A 24,539-nucleotide genomic window follows, 5' to 3' on the forward strand; every position below is an offset into this window, starting at 1 on the left:
TAATGGTAAGGTGGCCAAAATAAGTATAATACACAAAATGCCATTAATTTGAATTCGGTTTTTAAAGATGAGCTATTGGGGCACTTGGGTGGCTCAGCTGGTTAAGTTTCGGACTTCAGCTCAGGTCATGATCTCACTGCTCATGGGTTCAAGCCCCACATCAGGCCCTGTGCTGACAGCTCACAGCCTGGAGCCTGCTTGATTCTGTCTCTGTCTGTCTGTCTGTCTCTCTCTCTCTCTCTGCCCCTCCCCTGCTTATGCTCTCTCAAAAATTAAAAAAAAGTTAAAAAAAAATTTAAAGATAAACTATTGATTTCCCTTATGCTTCCTTATGGTCAAATTGGTCAATTACAAATTCAGAGTACTCAAAATAAAACGTAACCAACAGCTTAGGGGAAATGTTCAAATAATCCTAACAGTAAGAACAGAAAGAAATTTTGCCTGAGTAACTTCAAAACAGGTAACATCCTCATGAACACTCTCACAGTACCAGAGTTTCATGTGAACCTCAAAATCCAATAATTTCTCAGCCCCTCCATTGCCAATACCATATTCTAGGTCACCATTATCTCTTCCCTGGACAGTCGGAAGGGCCTCCTAACTGGTCTCCCTGCTGTTGCCCTTACTCTCCAGTTCGGTCTATTCTCAATGCTGCAGCCAGAGTGGTCTTGTTAACACATAGGTCAGATCATGCCTGTCTTACCCCAAACACGGTCATACTCTCCTTTTCACTCTGCATAAAAGTCCGAGTCCTGCACAGAACTACAAGGTCCTGGATCTCTACTGCCTCTCTGACCTCATCAACCACTGCTCTTCTCTTTGTTCAAGTCACCTTCTCAGAGGAGCCTTTCCTGACTAGTCCATCTACAATTTCAACCCAGCATGTCATATCTGCTGAATTTTCTTATTATTACTTCGCACTGTCTAATGTGAATATGACTTGTTTTTCTTGTTTATTGTTTAACTCTCCCCACTAGAATATAAACTCCACTAGACCAAGGGATTTTTTTTTTACTATTTCCTTTCATCATTATATCCTTCTCACATAGAAGCCTGCCTCTCACATAGTAGGGGCTCTCTATACACTCACTGAATGAGTGAGTGAATGAATGCATGATACGACTCTTTCTTGATATATTCTTAAAAATAGGCTGGTAGCATCATACCAAGAAAATAACAGCAATCTTTAAAAGAGGTGTTCTGTGGACAGCAAAGATGTGATACACACACACACACACACACACACACACACACACACAATATTATACAACCATAAAAAAGGATGAGACCCTGCATTTGTTACAACATGGATGCTAAGTGTAGTAAGTTAAACTGGGAGAGACAAATACCATATGATTTCACTCATGTGGAATCTAAAAAACAAAACAAATGAATACACAAACCAAAAGTAGAATAAGACCTCTAAATACAGAGAACTGATGTTTGCCAGGGAGGAGCTGGGGGGATGGGCAAAATGGGTGAAGGAGAGTGGGAGATATAGGCTTCCAGTTATGGAATGAATATGTCACAGGAATAAAAGTCATAGCATAAGGAATATAGTCAAGGATATCGTAATAATGTTATATGGTGACAGATGGTAGTTACACTTGTAGTGAACATAGCATAATGTATAAACTTATTGAATCACTATGTTGTACATCTAAAACTAATGTAATTTTATGTGTCAACTATACTCAAATTAAAAAAAAAATTAAAGAGGCATTCTAATAAAAACCCATCTTTGAGAACCAGATTTAATTCCAGAGAAAATTTCAGAATGGTGATTCTTAACCATTTTTAAATATGCATCTTGTTGAGAAGTTGGTGAGAGCAAGGTACCAACTGCCAGGAAGAGACACATATATACAAAATTACGCCTATAATATCAGAGGGTTAACAAATTCTCTGAAATTTATTCAAAGCTCCCATATTAAGTCCTGATGTAGCTAAATGAACAGAGTTCACACTCCTCCGTCAATCCTCCATAAGTATAGCTCCTATGAATCGAGCCATTGATAGACACCGAATTGTGAGGAGTTTGAGATAATATTGCCTAACATTCCCCCTGGAATGTAGTAATTCTATGTTGACAGTTAAAACACTTAAGTGTTTTATTTGAAATCTCCATAAAGTATACAAAGATTCATCCACAGTCTGACCTAAATGATCCCTCCATAATACCTGGATGTGCAGTCAGTAATTCAAATTTCACCCTTTTCTATAATTTTTTTAATGTTTATTTTTGAGAGAGAGAGAAATAGAGACAGAGTGCGAGTGGGGGAGGGGCAGAGAGAGAGAAAAAAACACAGAATCTGAAGCAGGCTCCAGGCTCTGAGCTGTCAGCAAAAAGCCTGATGCAGAGCTACAACTCACGAACCACAAGATCATGACCTGAGCCAAAGTTGTACACTTAACTGACTCATAATACAACAGAGTAAGCATATTATATCACTAACTCTTCAGCTATAACTATCATGGAAAATTCTTTGTGTATTTTTATGTATAAAATTCTACTTAAATATAAAGCAGAATAGACTCAATTAATGTTTGAATGAGTGGGAAGAAAAAGAAATTATTTACAACTTGCTCTAATGATCTCACAAAGTCTCTAGTTTGTAGAAAAGTTTATGAGTAAGAAAAGCAATTCTGACAATTCTGTTGTCTTGATGAGTAAACTCAATGAGTTCCATCTGCCACTAATTCTTGCTTTTACTTTCTGCTAGAGAGGCACCCATCTTTCACTTAAAAAACAACATTTAAGTATTTTGTTTAAATATAAACGAAAAACACTATTTCTTCAAGTGTCAAAATAAATATAGCTTGGTCTAGCTCTACTAACCTTGTTATCTTAGTTCTGTTTACTTTTATTTCTTCACTTAGGACAGAAATTGGTCATGTTATTCCTTCCCATTACATAGTTGTCAAAGACTTAAATTTTTCTTTAATTTTTATTTATTTATTTGTTCTTATTTTAGAGGGAGAAAGAGAGTATGTGCATGGGGGTAGAGGAACAGAGGGGAAGAGAGAGAGAGAATCCCAAGCAGGCTCCACACTCAGGATGGAGCTCGATGTGGGGCCCGATCCCACGACCCTGGGATCATGACCTGAGCCAAAACCAAGAGTGAGTCACTGAACCAACTGAGCCACCAGGTGCCCCTGCTCAACTTTTAAAATCAAGCTTAGAAGATCAAACCATAATTTAGGAGTGCCTGGGTGGCTCAGTCAGTTAAGCATCCCACTCTTAATTTCAGCTCAGGTCATGACCCCAGGGTCATGGAATTGAGCCCCATGTTTGACTCCTGAGTGTGGAGCCTGCTTGGGATTTTCTCTCTCTCCTCTGCCCCTCTATCCCCAGCATGCACACGCATGCTCTCTCTCTCTCTCTGCACCTCTAAAATTAAAAAATTAAAAAAAAAACTTTCATCATCTTGGCATAAACATTTGTCACTTTGAAAACTTAATTTCAAGTGTTTTAATTTCTAATGACTCTAACTGTGTGATCTTGTTGCAAATTAATTCCTTGAAAATGAAGAGAGATGAGCTATGATTCACAGACTTAAGTGCCATAAAGTCAACAAAGCAGTCAGAATAGGCATCTTACCTACAAAGTAATTTAAAAATCTCTATATAAATTAACTCATTTAAATATTAACTAAATATTTGGTAAAATATGTTACCACACAGGGTACTAGAAATATAAAAATAAATAAGAAATCATCATATACTTTAATAAGTAACATTGTTTTATGACCTTTTTACATGTCAAAATTTTATAATACCAATATGAATAAAGTACCATGGGACTTCAGATTCAAGACAATAAACTGAATAAACTGATTTTCTTATTCCTGAGATGCCTTTAGAATTACAGAAAGTAAATCATTATCAACCCACTAGAACAGAGAAAATGAGAGGGGACCAGCAGCAAAAAAGAGATTTAAACACATTTCTGGAAGACAAAGAAAAAGTAGAATGATGGAAGTGACTACCTAGGATATTTGGGGAAAGAGCTGTCATCAATGAAGAAACAAATTTATTTAGAAAACTCTGGAGGTGTTCTGAATTGTAAAGGGCAGGGTGACGTGGGGCTGAAAGAAGAGAAGGCTTTGGTTTGTAGATGTAATATCTGACTTCTTTATCCCCTTATAAACAATTCACAGCAGCCAAATCTAACTCCCCATAATTGTCAGAGGAGTGGTTTATAAACAAGCAGGGTAGTTTAAATAGAATAAAAAATTATTAAAGATTATTGGGTACCTCACTGAGCCTCAGTGAGATCCAGTAAACCTAATAAAGCCCTCAGCCAAGAACTACACCCAAAATTCCACGTAAATTGCTCTAGAAAAGACAGCTCTGCCACCACGCCAAGGCATTGCACGTTATGACTGAAATCTCGATGCCTACTACCTCTGAGTTCCTCTGAGGCCATCTGCTCCTCCATATCCCACACTTCTGATCTAAGATCTGGCATGAACAGCTCTTATTGATAAAGAATAGTTCACAGTCTGTGTGTAGGCAGCCAGGAAATTTGGGAAAATATGGATTTATAAAGTGAGGAATTCCCCAAACATAGACAAAATACTCAAAGATGACAAATAGCCAAAGGACAAAAACTTGTTCCGTATACTTCTATATGTTAAAGAGCTAAAACGTGTAAGTTATTTGAGGAGAACTTGGGCTTTTAGTACAGACTTCACACCAACAGGGTAAAAAACTTACATGTTGTGACATTTAGGGGGACAGGCCTTCAGCACAAAAGGTAGCTCCCCAAGTGCCTAAAAGAAAGCCTAACAGTTGACAAACACTGCCCATATGCACAGAATTCACATTCCTCCTACTTCTCTCCTTAACAGCCATGCTGAATGGAGACAGGAAGACATCAGCATCATGGAAATATTGTGTAAAAAGAAGGAAAGAAAAAAGAAAACCTACCACAGGGACCTAGATAAATCAGAACAGAAAAAATAGCTTTAACAAATGTTCATGAGTGTCTTCAAGGACATTTCAGAAGACCTTGCATCCACACTTTCAAAGATTGTTCTGACAAAGGAATCATCAGAGGAAGAAAGAGCTTAGCTGTGAAAACATTTTTCAATAGAAATCTTAGAAAACACATTTGCATAATTAATTCTTCCCCCAAAAGAAATAAAGAGAACAAAATGTTTTAAAAAAAAGAAAAGTTCAAATGATCCATATCCAGTCAGCAGTATTTCTAGAAAAAGAGAATAAAGAGAAAATGATCAATGAAATAACATGAAAAACTTTTCCAGAGGTGACAAGAGACACAGTCTTCAAACTGAAGGCGGGGGGGTCCACCAAGTCCACCAAGTCCAAAGAGAAGGAATAGAAAAATACCCATTGCTAAATATATCACTAAGAAATTGCAAGAGCAAAGAAGATAAGATAGGAAACGTTTCCAGAAAAGAAAAAACCTCTAAAGGTATGAGAAACAGAATGGAAGCAAATGTTTCATACCAAAACAATGAACAGTAGAAGATAATCCAGTAACACCTGATGTAAAATGATTTACAGTGGAAAATGCTATTAGCCCGTCAAGCAAGTTATCAGAGCACAGCAAATATATTTTCAATAACACAATGACTTAGAAAATTTATATCCTATAAATCTCTTTCTCAGAAATAATTTTATAACATAGTCCAGCAAAATGAGAAGTAACCAAGAAAAAGGGATTCAGGGACTAAAGATTCAGGAAATCATGAGTACAGACTTGACAATGACCAGTACAGATAGCAGATGACCCTCGAAAGTAAACAGCCAGAAGGAAGGCGGGAATTGAGACAACTCAATACATCATATGATTCTGAAGCGGCAAAATTTAATTTAAAAAACAAAACAAAACAAAACAGAGACTCCTGGGTGGCTCTGTCAGTTAAGAATCCAGCTCTTGATTTTGGCTCGGGTCATGATCTGACAGTTCGGGAGTTCAAGCTCCACATCAGGCTCCACGCTACCAGTGTGGAGCCTGCTTGGGGTTTGTTCTTTCTCTCTCTCTCTCCCCCTGCCCCTCCCCTGCTCTCTCTCTCAAAAAATAAATAAACTTTAAAAAAAAAAAAAAAAAAACAGAAACACAGAATAGCACAAGGGGAAAAAAGGAAGTCCTATTTCAAAATTGTAGCCACTAGGCCAAATAAGAATATGAGTTCATGGACTTCAAAAAGAAGAACGAAATGGATTCCAAAAAAAAATAAAGAGAATGAATAAAAAACTGAAAAATTAAGGATATAATAAAGTAGGCCCACCTACCTTGTCCCAATAAGAAAAAAGTTTATTGGAAAAGGCTTACAAAAAGTCCTGATCTAAATATGAACCAAAATAAAATACGGCATAATTTTCCTTTTTAAAGTAAGCTCTACACCCAATGTGGGGCTTGAACTCACGAATATGAGGTCAAGAGTTGCATGCTCTACCTACTGAGCCAGCTAGGTGTCTCCAAATGGCATAATTTTGACTAAGCGCTGGAATTAAAGAGTCCATTTGAAAGAAGGAAGAATGGCTTCAACCTTGATTCTAGGAATATTCGCCTTTGGGTAGCTAAGCAGTCATATTAAAATGAAATGAATCCTGGAACGCTTCTTGATTCTGTAGTGAGTGATATTTACGAGGTCATAATAACATTAATGCTATTTATCAATTTTTCAACTGTTTGGCTCAGCCAATACACAAAAACAAAAGATTTAATTAATTACAATACTAAACATGAAATATAACAATATTCTCACTATACAGTTCCAAAACTTGGGTGGCATATTTATATAAGGAGAGATAGTGGGAAGGCTTATGAAATATGACATATCCCAACCTCATACTGTAGGAAGTCAACAGAAAATGTCTGTAGTGAATAGAACAGAAATGGTGGAGGGAATTACAAATGTAACCAATTAAAACACTCAGAAAATTAATATAATTATATGTAGGAATGAAGAAAGAAAGAAGGCAAAATTAGTAGGCTAAATTCTCTTCTGTGATGGTATCTGTTTAAAGTTGATAAATGAAAAGAAAAGAAGTCCCTAAAAGAATATTATTTAGCCCAGCATAGGTAGTCAGAGGTCTAAGAACCAAAACCAGAAATGGATCAAGTTCGTTGTTCCCAAGGTCAGCGCTGGCACAGTGAGGGTAGAGGGGCAGGGGGACTAGAACTTTTTTTTTATTGCAGTAGTTTTTTGTCACCATGTGCATGGATTATTTTCATGTATAATTATTATTTAGTCCTTTTAATTAAATAGAGGGCTATGAGATTTCAGAGAAAATAGCTACTAACAAAGTCCTAGGGGCCAACAAAAGGTTCACAGAAGTAAATTTTAGTTGAACTCCAACAAATACAAAAGAAGACAGGAGTGTTGTATTTCTTCTTATTTTAAGGTTCACAATATTTTAAAACCTCCGACATCAAAATCTTTGTTAAAATCAATGTCATCTCACAACTACCGATAGCCTAGTAGCAGCTGTGATCTAGTTGTCATTGATTGCCTACAGACAAACTGGGGCGCTTTCCTCCTGACAGACTTGACAATTTTAACCCATCAATATTTCGATCAACAAACTATTTAAAGGCCGTTTGAGGAAGGAATAGGAGCCCTGAGCATTGTCTGAAAACCTTATGTTAACATCTTATGGGAAGATCATATAAAGAGCCAGCATAAAATCTGCAAAATGGACCACACTGGTAGAAAATCTAAGAAACAACAGTGAAGCATTGTTTTATTAAGTGCTATATCATAAATACTCTTGATAACCCAGAATATGCTACCGTTTAGAAAAATGTTGACATCAACAGCACTGAGTTGAAAAGCAATTTAAAAAACCCCACCAGATTCTGAATATGAAAAAGAATTCCTTAACCAATTTCTTTGATCTGTACTTTTCTTATGAGTGATATGATTTAAACAAAAATCTTTATTTAAATAATTCTAAAAGAGCTCTTCCAGTAGATATAAGACAAAAAGTCTAAAGAAAGAGAAAGCATTGTCAAATATATAGGCAGAGTCTTTTCTTTCTTGGACATACAAAAATGGTAGTATATCTTAAAAATCCATGATGTCTAGATTTACAGAATTACAACTATCTAGACAGAGTGGTAATTAGGAGAAATCAGACAGATTACTTCTTGTGTGGAGAAATCATAACCAGTGCCACAGAGGAGGGTCAAGTTGACTGCCCCCTTGAAGAACAGGAAGGCATATGAAACATATTTTAAGTTTAGAAGAAAGATACCCACAGGACCTATGGTCCGTAAAAACAAATAAGCCAAAGAATATCAATCACAGACAATAGGAACTCCTATGTGAGAACTGATTTGCACGTTGAGAATCAAAAGACCAAGAAACTGCCTGCCCAGATGACTGTTTCACACAGAAAGAACATTTTTTACATCCTGCTTGTTCCATGCAAAAACCTTCTCTCCCCCCAAATCAAATCTGTGACTAGCAGTGCGGTTACTAGACACTTAGCTCACTAGAGATACAGCCAGCTACCTCCTGCATATGTCTAACATGATAGGTATACGTCATAATTCCAAAAGATAGCATCTTAATAATATAGCAACTACAATTACTGGGTGTGTATTATGTATACGTCAGTATGTTTTCTCTCTCTGCTTAGACAGTGTGTGTGTGTGTGTGTGTGTGTGTGTGTGTGTGTGTATCTATGTGTGCTTATAATTTATTTTCTCTCTCATCTCCCGACCACTGACCAGACTGGTTCAGAAATTTTGTTGGTGCATACAAAAATCCAATTGTTCAATGATCCCATGTTCATAGTTTCTCAATTTTCATAGGTTTAGACACCCAAATAACAGCTGCTAGTTAAAGTAAAATGAGAAAATATAATTCTGAGAAAAACTAAGTTGTCTTATGCCTTCACAAAACAAATATTTGGTAGCAGCTGTTCTTAAACATGAGTTCACATTTTTAAAGCCTATTATAATACCAATATAGAAGCTCCTGAAGCTCTATTTATCTCAAATCTTTAGCCACTATCTAGTAAAAACAGATAAAAATGTTTATGTTCCCATAAACCTTAAAGAAATTATTGGCCCAGGAGTAAAGCCTCTCTCTCTCTACCCCCTACTCCATCTCTTTCTCTTTCTCATTCACTATTATACCCATATGAATACACATTTATAAGTCTATATTGTTTCTGGATTTCTTCCCATTAATTGGCAAAGACTTTAAGATGAGTAACACGATGCCCCTTAAGAGAGTCTCTAGTTAGGTCATCTTCTTTTGCTAGTCCATAGTACTCTAGTGTGATTCAAATACATGACTCTCATCTTCAGGATCATCCACTCGCCCACCAGGCAGGGGCTTCCCAAGCTCTGTGCTCTCCTGGGCAAGTCTCCATGCTGTGCTGGCCAGGGCCACAGCTCACACCCAGCGGAGCAGATCACTGAGAGACTGCACTAACTGAAAGTAGACTATATTCACTTTGGGGAAGACTTTACTTGGTACCCATAAACCTACTAAGTTAATAGAAGAATGTGTGACTTGCTGACTTTCATTCAATGAGAATCAATATCCACAAAAATTTCTTATAGTCTACCTTGAACATATTAAGTGTTCACAGTTCTGAAAAAGATTTTAAACTTCCAAGCCCATGAAACTTAAATTTGACAGTAATTTTCACTACATATCCAATATTGCTATGTCTAATGAGCTTGGCATGTTGGCAATGTAGATTCAAGGGTCACACTGCTGGCGGAATATAAAAGGATGAAAGCTGCTCTGGCATACAGTTTGGCAGATCTTTAAGTGTCAAACATAGTGTTGCCATATGACTCAGCAATTCCACTCATAGGTATATACCCAAAAGAGATAAAAACATATATTCACATAACAATGAGCACACATATGTTAATAGCAGCATTATTCATAATAGCCAAAAAGTGGAAACTACCCAAATGTCCACCAAATGATGAATAAACAAAAAGTAGTATACCAATATAATGGAATATTATCTGGCCATAAAAAAGGAATGAAGTACTGACCCATGCTACAGCACAGATGAACACCGGAAACATGCTCAGTGAAAGAATTTGGTCACTAAAGGCCCCATTATTTTATTTACGTGAAATACCCAGAATAGACAAATCAGTAAACACGGAAAGTAAATCAGTGATTTTGAGAGATGGGAGGAGGGGGGTTGGAGAGTGAGTGCTAATGGGTACAGAGTTTCTGCGGAGAGTGATAAAAATGTTCCAAAATTAGACAGTGGTGATGGTTGCATAAATCTGTTAATGTATTAAAAACCAGTGAATAGTATCCATAAAAAGATGAACATTATGAATGTGAATTACAGTCCAATGGAGCTATTATTTTGAAAATCTGTTTAAAGGTCAAGTTTATGTCTATATGGCATCAATAAACAGACAATGAATTTTTTAAAGATATGGTTTAAAGTAATTTTTTAAATATGCGGTTCCTGTAATAAAGAAGATGTTCAAGAACTCCTAAGGAAAACATCAGAGAAAATTTACATTTCTTATATCAGAGAAGACCTATTATACTAGGAGACAGTCATGGATTCTAGGACCAAATATTTAAGAGACATCAATTTTGGAGCACCTGGGTGGCTCAGTTGGTTAAGCCATCCAACTCTTGATTTCGGCTCAGGTCATGATCTCATGGTTCTTTAGAGAAAGGCCTGGGTTGGGCTCCACACTGTCGGCAAGGAGCCTGCTGGGATTCTCTCTCTCTCTGCCCCTCCCCCTCCAAAAGAAATAAACTTAAAAAAACAGCTTTTGCTTTAAAGGGGAATGAAGAAATGGCTTAATCTCACAAAGACATAATGCAAGAGAATCCATGAAAGAATGCCTCTTAAGTGAATACAACATTTTTTTTAAGGTAAAACTAAATTTGTGATCAGGAAGGAACAAGCAAGAAGTTTCTAGATGTTGGCATGTTCTCTCACTCATGATAAGGTATTTGCCTTATCATCTGTTGGAATGATGTGCTATATTATTTGTCAACCAGCACATTTTTATGTACCCCTTCTCTCTATATATGTCATATATATATATATTCAAATGGTTAAAAAATTAAAGATGAATAAGATCACGTGTGTGAAAAGACAACAGATAATATCACCACTGCGTCACAAAAGGTTTAATAAAAAGTATGTGAGAGGAAATATTCCAAATTATAACCAGGCCAAATTTGAATTGAACCTCCAAAAGGTTACATGTACTAGGTCTGTCCAATAGGTAAACATTTGTGCCTTTCTGTTTTAATTAAAAGCGGAATTTGTAAATCACATAAAATCTTAAGAATTAGAGGAGACCATAAGCCCTTTTCTTCATTTTCAACTCCACAGGATATGGTTTTGGTTTTTTTTTTTCTTTTTCATATGTGTGTTTGGTTCTCAGTATGAAAAATGCAATACAGTACCTGCCAAGACAATTCTTCTTTATTTTTTTTTCTGGATATTTTAGAGTTTTATTTCCAAGGCCCCCAGAGAGATTGCTTTTCACAAACAAAAACCATTTGATTATATAATAGTGATCTAAGTGTAAAGACATGACTGGTTTTTTTCTTGGTAAATTCATCACAAAAGATGAACAGTGCTTCGGCCAACCATGGGGATGCTCCCAAGCCGTGAATGAATTGGCTATAGACCTTAAGCAGTCAGATCCATCTACTGTTTTCCAATAAGCGCCTAGAAGGCAGGGTATTTGAGTTCAACTACTCTCTATTCATTCAACAACCAATTCACGTAACTCTTTGAGCATCTCTCTTAAAGGAGATGATCATCTACTTCACCAGAGAATATGAGGGAAGACAAATGCCAGATTGACTGACGATACTTCCAGCCCACAGGGGAAAAAGCAATGAAAATAAGTGGCTGTGTTCATAGAAGAACAGTGTACTTCAAATCCATTCCACTCTCCCAAACTACATGCGCAGCACAGGCTGGGTGGAAACACATTATTTTATTTTACATCAAAGCCACCAAAAAGAGGCTGAAACACTTTTAAATCTATTCTTCTTTTTTAATTTTTTGTTTTTACATTTATTCATTTTTGAGAGACAGGGTGAGACAGAGCACAAGCAGGGGACGGGCAGAGAGAGAAGGAGACACAGAATCTGAAGCAGGCTCCAGGCTCCGAGCTATCAGCATAGAGCCTGACGCGGGGCTCGAACTCACAAACCGTGAGATCATGACCTGAGCCCAAGTCGGATGCACAACCAACTGAGCCACCCAGGCGCCCCCACTTTTAAATCTAACTACTGATGACTGCATCTGCAATAATTTGATGTTACAAGTAACAACAAAAGCCCCTCTTTCTCACAGCCTCTGTGCGCTTAAACAGACCAACGGCTGTCTGTTGTTTTTATCAAAAGTAAATAAAAGGCTCACTGACACTGTAGCACACACTTCTCTGACAACTGTATGTGTGTGTGTGCGCATGCGTGTGTGTGTGTGTGTGTGTGTGTGTGTGTGTGTGTGTGTGTGTGTCAATTCCCAATTTCTGGTTTATCTATTTAGTTAACCTTTGCTATTTTCTGGGCTTCATTCCAAGACAACTAAAGTGCATTACTAAAATTGGCATCTCTGCTATTGAGTTTAATTTCAGAGAGGTTCTGAAATGGTCTGAAACCATTTTTTTAATATTCTGCACACAACTTTATGCTAAAAAGTAACAAATGTTGGTCAAGACGAGTAATTGATAGGAAAGGTGCAATTTTGCTTTCCTCCAAAACAATTTTTACTTCCTCCAAATATACTGAAGAGACAGTAAGTGCAGTGCTAAGGCCACATGTTTCGGTTGCAGTGTCATAAATGTTGCCTTCAAGTTGAACATAATTCCTTAGAGTGAGAGATGATCTAAATATTTACATATAAACTATACATTTCTGAACTCTTTTATAAGCCTTTTTCTCTTTTTTTCAAGTTTATTTTGAGAGAGACAGTGAGCGCTCTCTCTCTGAGAGAGGGAGAATCCCAGGCAGGCTGGCAGGCAGATCAGTGGGCAGAGCCTGAGGTGGGGCTTGAAACTCCTGAAACCGACCTCATGACCTGAGCTGAAATTAAGTCAGGCGCTTAACCAGTTGAGCCACCCAGGCGCCCCAAGCGTTTTTCTCTTGATTTGGGGTGGGAAAACCCTAAAAGCACAAGTCATAAATGCATATAAACAAATGCTCATGAAATTATGAATCTAATGTTTGTGACATGTTAAAGAGTCACAGAATTATACATTTTTAAGTTGGAAAATACCTGAAGTATTTTAAAAGGCCCCTAGAATATTAACTCAACCCTCTAATTCGACAAATGAGGAAAATGAGGCCCAGAGAGGTGAAGCTAACCACAGCTGTCACGGATAATAAATGGCAAATCTTGTCAAAATCCAGATATTCTGACTCTGAAAGAGTATTTGTTTCAATATACCTTAATACGTACAGAAATACGTGTTAACAGAGGGCATTCCAGGCAGCCCCTCAACAGAAGGAACTCTCAGGCTTAACAGAGCCAGCCTGTTTGCAAACACAAGTTCTAGAAATAGCACCACCAACAACCGATTTCTTAGACGGCCTCACCGTACCTGGGGTTCCCAATGATTCCTCAGTTAGGTCTATTTTTCTCACCTCTACGAATCCCTATAAATAAGCGCTTTGGTCGGGATTGGGTTTATTTTGTTTCGTTTTTTACATTTGCTTGGGGAGAGCGGGAGAGGGGGAAAAAGAGAAGCTGGCATTTAAACCACCCCTGAAGCACAAGTTTGTTCTTTGGGCAGCCAAACCAACAAACCCTTCCCCGAGCCCCAGGGCTTACTGGTTTATGTCGCAGTCCTTTCAGTTTCCAAAGTAGGAAGGAGACCTGGAAAAGAAGTTGGCTGGGTGGCGCAGCCTTTCGGTGGCGCCTGGCAGGTGCGCGCCCACGTGCGGCCGGCTGTCGACAGCCGCGCGTCCCTGTCTTCCGCCCGCCCCGGGAGCCTCCCGCTCCCCGGCCGGGGCGGGGGAGACCCAGAGCCCCTGCCGCCCCTCCCACCGCCCCCGGGCGCAGTCCCCTCCTGGCGCCACCGGGCTGTCCCCTGACTCCCGGCCCCCAAGTGGCCCGCGGGCTCCCCGCCGGCCACGCGGGCCCCAGCGTCCCGCTCCTCCAGTGTCCGAGAGCGGGAAAGGTGGCAGTAAGGGGTGGAGGAGAGAGAAGCGGGTCCCACCTCGTTCCCGGGGTCCAACTCACACAGAAGGCAGAGATGGCGGCGGCGGGGCTCCGGCCCCTGCGTCGCTCGCGCTCTGCGGGCCGCGCGGGCTCTGCGGCGGGGCAGCTCCGAACTCCTCGCCCAAGGTGCCGGACAACTCTCCGGAGGGCGCAGGGCAGCGGAGTGTGGGGAGGAGGGGCCGAGGGGGAGCGCGTGGGGTGGGGAGAAGGGAGGAAAGAGCCCGCGGCCGCCCGCGCGCGCCCCGCGCCCTGGTCCCCAGCTCCGGGTCGGGGGCAGCGGACCCCAGCGCCGAGGGCGGCCGTGCAGGTGACCGGAGCTGCGAAGAGGAACGTTGCTGCGCGTGGCCGTGGCCCTGGGGCTGGAGCAGCGACGAGCTTGAGAAGGAGGACCCCCTGCCTGAGGGAGGCGGAGAGGCGAGGCGATCCCAGCAGGAAGGCGGCGCCGCTGCTACATTCAGCAGTTAGCTGCAGCGCGCCCACCGCAGCCCCAGCTGGGGCTTCTCAGACTCCCGGCTGGGCGTAGGGGTTCCAGCCGGGTTCCTCCCACTCCCAGACTTGCGGGCCTCTGCTGCATCAGGGGCGCAAAATGCTACAGCAAAGATTGCGATAACTGAGAGGGGTGGGAGAGGAAAGCAAATTGGCAAAGGGCGGAGGTAGTGAGTTTCCTGTCACCAAGTCACCAAGGATGTTCCCGCCAAGCATGTTGGTCATGCCTGTCAGGAAGGCTGAAGAGGGCACTTACGCGTCTGTGCTAGGCTGGACTAAATGACCACTTTACTTCTCTTGCAGTCCTGAAATTTAATGGCGTTCGATGTAGCAAGCAAAAAAAACCAAGCAAACAAAATTCGTCCTTGAACAGAATACGGCCCCTAAGTAATAGACATTTCATAAGTCTCCACTCAAAACGTTCACTCCCTAATCTGTCTATTTATTAATACACTTTTACTGAAGGCCTACTATGGGTCAGACAACATGGTACGTACAATTATGATGTTCATTCAACTTGGACTAATGACAGACTAGCAAGTGTTCATAACATTAACAGTTATGAGGGGTGATATGAAGGAACCCAACGGGGAGAGAAAGAAAGAATAAAGGGAAGTGGACATACTCTGGATTGGGTGGATGGTTAATTTTCAAAGGTCTCTAGAAATGGACTTGCCTAATACCCTCATAGGAAGATGCATCAGAGACACATCAAGAAAGTAGCCCAGAGATGGGTAGGGCCAGAAGCAACGTGTCTTGGCTCCTGGCCCAGCCACTTTATCAATTTGTGAGCTTTGTTAAATGAAACTTGACCCATAGGAATATCCTCTCAGAATCAGTGACACTTTTATGAAGAGCATTTAGATCTCTAGACCACTTGTTGAAGCCACTTCATTCTGAAATTTCCTATTTGTGGGGTGCCTGGGTGGCTCAGTCGGTTGGCTCAGGTCATGATCTCACTGTTGGTGAGTTGGAGCCCCACACTGGGCTCTGTGCTGACAGCTCAGAGCCTGGAGCCTGCTTCGGATTCTCTGTCTCCCTGTCTCTGCACCTCTCCTGCTCACGTGCTCCCTCTCTCTCTCAAAAGTAAACACTAAAAAAATTTTTTAAAAGAAAAGAAATTTCCTATTTGCGCCCTGAATGGACTTTCTGGGGCACTGTGGTTAGAAGCATTAACCTTTGGGTTTTATCAAACCACAAAAAAGAGACAAATGTCTCCATTAGATAGAGACAATAATTGGAGTAGAGATACTGACTTCCCCAAATTATTGTGAAATGAAACAACACAACAGAATCCTTAATTAGATAATCCCTTATGAACTAGCATATTCGTTTCCTAGGACTGCCTTAACGAACAACCAGACTTAATGCTTAAAACAAAGGAAATTTATTCTCTCACTCTTCTGAAGGCCAGAACTCCAAAATCAGGTCCGCACTCCTTCCCAAAAGTCTAGGAGGGAAACTTCCCTTGCCTAGTCCAGCTTCTGGTGGCTCCAGGAATTCATTGGCTTATGGCTGCATCACTCCAATCTCTGCCTCCATCTTTGTATGGCCTTCTCCTCCATGTCCTCTTCTCTTCTGTCTCCTACAAGGACACTTGTCATCAGATTTAGGGACCATTCACATAATCCAGGATGATCTCAGCTCAAGATCCTTATTTAATTACAACTGCAAAGACCCTTTTTCTAAATAAGGTCATATTCACAGGCTCTGAGATTTAGAATGTGGACATACTTTGGGGGGGAAACCACCATTCAACACAGTAAAGCTAGTAAACTAAGAGGGACCAAATTCATTGTCTGCTGTGGTATCAGGGTGTCATTTTAACACCATTATACAAAATCATATTGATACTAAGTATAATCTATCCTTTCATTGCAAGCTACTGAAAATAAGTATCATCAAACCCGAGCATTACGTGGAATAACTACCATCAGGAAAAGAAGTACAGAGGCCCAAGCCCGAAATTCATGTTTGAGTCACAGGTGATACTTAAAGGCCAACCGTGGCTCTCAGCACCTACCATTGTTAAATTACTACAGAAATCCACGCCACATCTGTAGGTATGGATTTCTGATAACGTGATCCAATACTGAATGTCTACTAGGCCGCAGGCTCTCCATCAGGGGCTCCTATGGAGCTTATATTCTAGGTTAGGGGGCAACTTTGAGTCTCATTCCCTCTGGCACAAAGCCTGCTGCATATCTGAAGCCTGATAAAGAGCTGTTGAATGAGTAGATGGGTATAAATAAATCACTACCAATCTTTTAGGCAATTATTACCACACTGAAAAACATGTCTATAATAAGATAGGATTTACTAGAGAAAACAGATTAACACTCTGACTCATTCAGCATTTTCTTGAGTGAAAGAAAAGTCCTTAAAGGAAAAATTTTGATTTGAAAAAGAAAATAATGAGATATCTATTTTCTATTTTTTAATCAATAATATGCCTATTTACACAGAAACAGATCCTGCTGGGAACAGTCAATCATGACTGAAGTAATAGTTACTTAAAATGAATAAAAATATTTTGTCTAAGTATTTGGTTGATAGTTTCAAAAACAAACATTATTCAACTAGTAATTTCATAATATTAATGCATCACTTCTTAAAACTCTTGCAATGATTTCAGTGACTCTACTCTCTCCTGGTTCACCTCTTCCCTTTTTGACTTCCCTTCTCACTTTTCCCCTCTTATAATTTTAGACAATCAACCAGCATATTAATAGGTACCAAATTGAGTCTTATTCTTGGGCTTCCTTGGGTCATAGGCCCATCCCTGCACCAGTCACAGTGGCTAATGAGCTGGAATATGATGGCCATCCAGGTATGAGCCACCTGTGCACTCCTGGAAAACAGGGATTGGGAGGAGAGTTGATCTCACTCACCCTAACCAAATAACTTAGAATGGGGAAAAGTGGTATCCCAAAATAAAACTAGGGTGCCCTTACTGAAGAGGAAGCAGGCAAAAAAGCACAGATACTCAATACAATAGACATTCAAAAAGGTTTGCTGTTAACTGAATGTAGTTTTAATTAAAACAGTACTTCACCCTTTCTACGGTGTGCTAAATGTTTCTATAAAGTTTTTAAAACTGAAGTGACAATCATAACTATTGATTATATGTGTAATTACCACACAAATCTTTAACACTTACATTTATAAAAGACTGTGAAAAATATTTTTGTATGCATCCAGGGCCATATAGCAAGCACATAGACTCTGGAATCTAATTGCCTGAGTTGGTTTTATTTTTTACGCACATTAATTATGAGAATTTGAATAAGTTCTCTACCCTCTTTCTGTCTCAGTTTCCTTTTTTGTAAAATGGAGTTGATCATAATTACCCCCTCTGAAATCTCATGAGATGCAATGAGACAATAACTATGCCTTTATAACGGGACTTGTTACCTAGTACTCTATTATGTTTATTTATTGTTAACCATATTTATCTTTCACAGCATCGCTGGAAACTATTTTGGGTAGTCATACTCTGAGCATTTATTTTTCTCTTAACAAATAATCAGTATCTATTATGTTATCAGGTACAATTACCAAGATAAACAGCATGGGTCCTTTATACCCTCAAGGAGTCAAGGGAGGATTCCCATAGTTCAGCCAGGTTGGTGTAGGGCACTCCATTCAGTGGAACATAGAATGGAAAGAAAGGCACAGAGAAGAAAAGGCATAGCACCTTACACATCACAAGGTACTACAACCACACCCAGTAGTGTAGCCCTGGGTGTGTTCAGAAAAGTGTACCTGGAAAAGTACACAGAAGTCTAATAGGAAGAACTTTGAAGGCCATGTGGATTTTGAAGGTCATTTGGAATTTAACCTCTATGTATGATGAAATATTGAAAACTTTTAGACTCCAAAATTATTTTCAAATTTGTAGAAGGAAAGCACATCCTGGGTATGTGAAGTGTGACAGAAAAAGGCAAATGTCAGGAGTAACAGTTAAGAAACTAGGCAATTGCAGCAGACCAGTGTTTCTCAAATTTTAACATGCACCTGAATCAGATGAGGGCTATTTAAAACATATATTCCGATTCAGTAGTGCTGGGGTGGGGCCCTAGAGTCTGCATGTTTAATAAGCTCCCAGGTGATGTCAGTGCTGCTGGTCTCCAGCAAGGCGAGAGACTATTAAAACACTGCCAATGCTGTTTCCAACAAAAGGAAATTTATATCTAATGTACATTGAACTTTTAAGTCCTCATGGAGAAATAATTTGCAGCTCATAAAGCTGTCACCACTAATTGAAGAACTATTGTGTGCCACAAGCCAATAAAATAGAAATATTTTATCTTGATTCTTAAGATATCTCTGAGAAGAAATCCCTTTAAAGCCTGAACGTCCAAGTGAAAATTACTTTGTTGTGTGTATGAGGAGGCAGTTGTGGTGAGTGAAAGAAGTATAATATAGGATACTGTGATGGTATTTTTTTTAATTTTTTAAAAATGTTTATTTATTTTTAAGAGAGAGAGAAAGAGAGCACAGGCAGGGGAGGGAGAGACAAACAGACAGACAGACAGACAGACATGGAGACCCAGAATCCGAAGCAGGCTCCAGGTTCTGAGCTGTCAGCACAGAGCCAGATGTGGGGCTCAAACTCACAGACAAGGAGATCATGACCTGAGCCGAAGTCAGATGCTTAACCAACTGAGCCACCCAGGTGCCCCTGTGATAGTCTTTTTGATGTTGTTAACTTGACTCAGCTACAGTGTCCAGTTATACAATCAAACACTAAGTGTTGCTATGAAGATGTTTTGTAGATGTGATTAAAGTCCATAATCAACTGACTTTAAGCAAGAGAGATTATCCTAAATAATCATGGAGGGCCTGATTTAGTCCATTGGAAGGCTGAAAAAGCAGAGCTGAGGATTCCCTGAAGAAGATATTCCACCTGTGGACAGAAGCCTCAGACCATGACTAGTCCAGCTTGCCTTTCCTGACAGTCTGCTTTCTGGATTTTGGACCTGCCTAGCTAGTCCCTACAACCACATATGCCCTGCAATAAATATCTTACTATGTATCTCCTACTGGTTCTGCTTCTCTAGTTGAACTCCAAAAGATTTTAGTGACTAAAAACAGAGTGCTGCTATAACAAAAACTCAAAAAATGTGGTAATGGTGTTAGAATTGGTCAGTGGGCAGAAACTGGAAGAATTTTGAGAAACATGATGGAAAAAGCCTACCCTGTCTTAGACTATTAGCAGAAAGACAGTTGTTAACAACTCTGATAGTGAGGACTTAAAGGAAGCAGGGAGCGTGTTATTGGAAATTTGAGGAAAGGAGATCCTTGTTATGTAGTGGCAGAAAGCTTAGCAGGATTGTGTCCTACAGTTTTGTAGAAAGCATAACTTGGATACAATTTAATTGGACATATAGCAGAGGGGATATCCAAGTAAAATGTTGAAGATGTGTCCCGGCTTCTTCCTGCTACCTACAGTAAAATTTAAGAAGAAAAAATAAATTGAAAAAAGAATTATTAAACAAAAAGGAACCAGGATTTGATGATTGAGAAATTCTTGGCTCATCCAGTCTCTGAAAGGTACAAACATTGAGAGATTTGTGGCCAGGAAGGCCAAAAATATGGCTGGTCAACCTTTTGCTAATACTTCAGAAAGACTAAAAAAATCAGAGTATTCAGTCACACAATGGCTCTTTGAAGAGACTAAGTATGTGACTCATAAATTCCCTCATATCCCCCAAATAGAAATGGTATTATCTAGGGAAGATCTATGGATAAGCCTCTTCTTTTCTGGAGTGAATTCCTTGTAACATACATAGGACACCTATAAGGTTCTTGAGAATTTTATACAGTGGAAATTCTGCCAGCTTGCATGTAAAGAGATAGAAAAAGCTGCTGGACCCCCAAATTCTAGGTACAGAAAACAGGCTGATAAAACTACACAGCTTGTACTACAAAACAGACAAAAATCCTGGGGCCCATCGTAGACCTAATGAACACAAGTCTCTGGGGTAGGGAAAGAGAACTCTGTGCTTTAACGGGCATGCCAAATGAAATCAGAGATAATTAGCTTTTGGAGAAAGGCAAGAATGATAGTTTACTTCCAACACTGAACAGACAACGATGAAGACGTGATAGATTTTTCTATATAGACCCTGTAAGCCAACTAAAATCAGCAAGTGGAGGGGCGCCTGGGTGGCGCAGTCGGTTAAGGGTCCGACTTCAGCCAGGTCACGATCTCGCGGTCCGTGAGTTCGAGCCCCGCGTCAGGCTCTGGGCTGATGGCTCGGAGCCTGGAGCCTGTTTCCGATTCTGTGTCTCCCTCTCTCTCTGCCCCTCCCCCGTTCAGCTCTGTCTCTCTCTGTCCCAAAAATAAATAAAAAATGTTGAAAAAAAAAAATTAAAATCAGCAAGTGGAAAGCACAGGTAGCCAGATTTAAACCAAATCAAAGGAATCAGTTTCAGCTATCATAGCCATTAGAAGCAGAATGGGCTACCAGTGAGACAATGAGCTCTTCGTCAGTAGGTATTTTTAAATAGAGACTAAAGGATTGTCCATCAGAAATACTGCAGGACGACACTGGGTAGGAAAGACCTTAGATCAGAATGATGGTAATTAGGGCTGCACATATCAAAGAATCTGAGGCTTGGAGCTGCAACTTCAGAGTATTTACATGAAGAGGTTTTGGGCTGTAAAAAACAAGTTATGTAGTAAAAATGTTACCTACTATCCAGGGAGTTGATTCACCATTCACAGAGCATGAACAATCCCTCCAAAAATGAGGATTGCTTTACCTATTGCATCTGCTATTTTTTAAAAATTTTAAAGTTTATTTCTTTATTTTGAGAGAGAGAGAGAGGAATTGCATGGAGGGGAGGGGCAGAAGAGAGAGAGAGAGAGAGAGAGAGAGAGAGAGAGAGAGAGAGAGAAGAGAGAGAGAATCCCAAGCAGGCTCCATGCTGTCAGCACAGAGCCTGACATGGGGCTTGATCGTGCAAACCATGAGATCATGACCTGAGCCTAAATCAAGAGTCAGACACTTAATTGACTGAGCCAACCAGGCACCCATGCCTGCATCTGTTTTGTATTGCAATAAACAAGTAAATAGAAAATGTGTGTGTGTGTGTGTGTGTGTGTGTGTATCTTATTTTCAAGATAATTGGGGTGAATCAGTAAATCTGAAACAGAAAAATTAATTGATGTGGAGTGTTATTTAAACATACATATGCATGTTTGACTTTAATGAGTTCAGTTAAGCAGCCAAAGAACTACTAAGTAATTTGACAGCTTATAATGTATATGCTCTGCTGTAACTTTCACATTAATTGTACATAAATCCTTTAAGTTTGGGGCACCAGTACTCTACAGGAACCATTAGTATCTATGGGTATAGGGGTATTTAGCAAATTTACCTTGATATTGATCAGTTATATATTCCATATCCCATTAGCAATGTCAAAGAGATATGGAATACTCTAGTAGTAAAAAGCAAAAAAGAAAAACACTTTAAACATTTAGAAAGGAGACTGAAGAACAAATAAAGAAAATCTGAGTTTCCAAATATTAATAAACAGGACAATGAATATCAACTAGTGAAGTTTAGCTATTAGAAATGCTAGTAATTTTATCTTGAAAGGAATGATATTCAAAACTCCTCCTACTAAAGTGCTATCTCCAGGACCAGAATTTAATCCAAATTATCCAGAAGACAGTTTCTATAATCCTCATTATATAATACAATATTCTACTCATAAAGTTGCTCCATAAATGTTTTTTGAGTGAATAAATGATTTTATGAAAGACAAAGGGAACAAATATATACAAAACAAATGAACATTATGTTGTCAAGTTATAAATGATAACAAAACAAACACTCCTAATAAGGAAGTTTAGACATTAAAATACTTCAGTAAATTCTTATGCTCTTCTTTTTTTTTTTTTACTTCTTTAACAAACTTTTTATTTTAGAATGATTTTAATTTTATAAAAAAAGTTAGAGACAGCACAGAGAGTTCCCATATACACCATAACCAGTCTCCCCTATTGTTGACATCTTGTGTTAGTATGGTACATTTGTCACAACTAAGAAACCCAATATGATGGATTACTGATTCACTGGTCATTACATTATTTAGATTTTTAACATTTTTTACTTAATGTCCCTTTTCTATTCAGGATTCTATCCAGGATACCATGTTAATATAGTCATCTTGTCTCCTTAGCTTTCTTTTAGCTGTGAAAGTTTCTTAGGCTTTTCTTGCTTTTAATGACCTTGACAGTTTTGAAGAGCACTTTTTTAGTCATATATTTTTTGGTCACGTACTTTGTGGAATGTGTCTCACTTTGGATTGGCTGATATTTTTCTCATGATTAAACTGGAATTGTGGGCTTGAGGTTTAGGAAAAACCACAGAGTTAAAGTGTCATTTTCATCACATCATATGAAAGGTATATGCTATGAACATGATTTTCCACTGTTGGTTTTAAACTTGATCATCTGGCTGTTAGGTGTTTTTCAGCTTTCTCCACTGCTAAGTTACTCTTTTCCCCATTTCCATACTGTACTCTTTTTAAGGAAGTCAGTATATTTAGTCCAGAGTTACAAACTGAAGAGTTACTCTCCACCTTCCTGAGAGGGGTGTGTCTATGTAAATTATTTGGAATTCCACACAAGAGATTTTTCTATTCTCTCCCATTTTAAAATTTATTCAGTCAGTTATTTATATCAGTATCAGTTCATGGTATATATTTTATACTTTCAGTTATAATACAATATACTACATTATTTAATATTTTATTCAAATTGTTCTAGTTTGGGCCATTGGGGGCTCTTTCACTTGGCTCCTGTGCCTCTTCCAAGTACACTTATCATTGCGCTTTTGTTACTTTTTTCTTGTTTTTCTCTTTTTTTAAATATAATTTGGGGAGCCTGGGTGGCTCAGTCGGTTGAGCGTCCGACTTCAGCCCAGGTCATGATCTCGCAGTCCGTGAGTTCAAGCCCCGCGTCGGGCTCTGTGCTGACAGCTCGGAGCCCGGAGCCTGTTTCAGATTCTGTGTCTCCCTGTCTCTCTGACCCTCCCCTGTTCATGATCTGTCTCTCTCTGTCTCAAAAATAAATACACGTTAAAAAATAATAATAATAAATATATTTATTTATATAGAAATATTATATTAAATACATAAATATATTTATTGACAAATTGGTTTCTATACAATACCCAGTGCTCATCCCAACAAGTGCCGTCTTTAATGCCCACCACCCACTTTCCCCTCTCCCCCACCCCCCATCAACCGTCAGTTTGTTCTCAGTATCCAAGAGTCTCTTATGGTTTGCCTCCCTCCCTGTAACTTTTTTTCCCTCTTCTCCTCCCCAATGGTCTTCTGTTAATTTTCTCAAGATTCACCTATGAGTGAAAACATATGATATCTGTCTTTCTCTGACTGACTTATTTCACTTAGTATAATACCTTCCAGTTCCATCTATGTGGCTGCAAATGGCCAGATTTTATTCTTTCTCATTGCCGAGTAGTATTCCATTGCATATATAAACCACATCTTCTTTATCCATTCATCAGTTGATGGACATTTAGGCTCTTTCCATAATTTGGCTGTTGTTGAAAGTGCTTCCATAAACATTGGGGTACATGTGCCCCTATGCATCAGCACTCTTGTATCCCTTGGGTCAATTCCTAGCACTGCTATAGGGCATGTCATTTCCTTTGAGTCTCCCTGTCCCCATACACTTGGACTCCCAAACGTTCCCCTCTGGCAAGTGAGAGCAGGAAGAAAGATGAATTAATAGTTCCCAGCACACATGACCCTGACCAGCCTGAAGGAAGTACTGGATAGGCTGTCTTTCCACATATACAGTATAGTCCACCTGTGGCCTGCCATTTGATAGC

The 24,539-nt window shown here is 39.3% G+C and overlaps 1 protein-coding gene across 11 annotated transcripts in view; it reads right to left on the reverse strand.

The window, feature by feature from the left end:
- Positions 1-24,539, reverse strand: part of LEPR (leptin receptor) — a 156,665-nt gene that overhangs the window by 78,962 nt on the left and 53,164 nt on the right. For 7 of the 11 annotated variants that reach the window (XM_058717095.1, XM_058717094.1, XM_058717092.1 and 4 more), the window contains 3 exons: positions 16,061-16,246; positions 14,918-14,966; positions 13,786-13,830 (listed from right to left, as the gene is read on the reverse strand). The gene's annotated coding sequence lies outside the window, so the exon portion shown is untranslated. Of the gene's footprint in view, positions 1-10,580; positions 10,722-13,785; positions 13,831-14,173; positions 14,864-14,917; positions 14,967-16,060; positions 16,247-24,539 lie in introns of those variants that run through there. The other 4 variants (XM_058717096.1, XM_058717093.1, XM_058717097.1 and 1 more) reach the window with 4 other exon arrangements.

The sequence above is a fragment of the Neofelis nebulosa genome, chromosome 2 (assembly GCF_028018385.1).
Source record: "Neofelis nebulosa isolate mNeoNeb1 chromosome 2, mNeoNeb1.pri, whole genome shotgun sequence".
Taxonomy (NCBI): domain Eukaryota; kingdom Metazoa; phylum Chordata; class Mammalia; order Carnivora; family Felidae; genus Neofelis; species Neofelis nebulosa.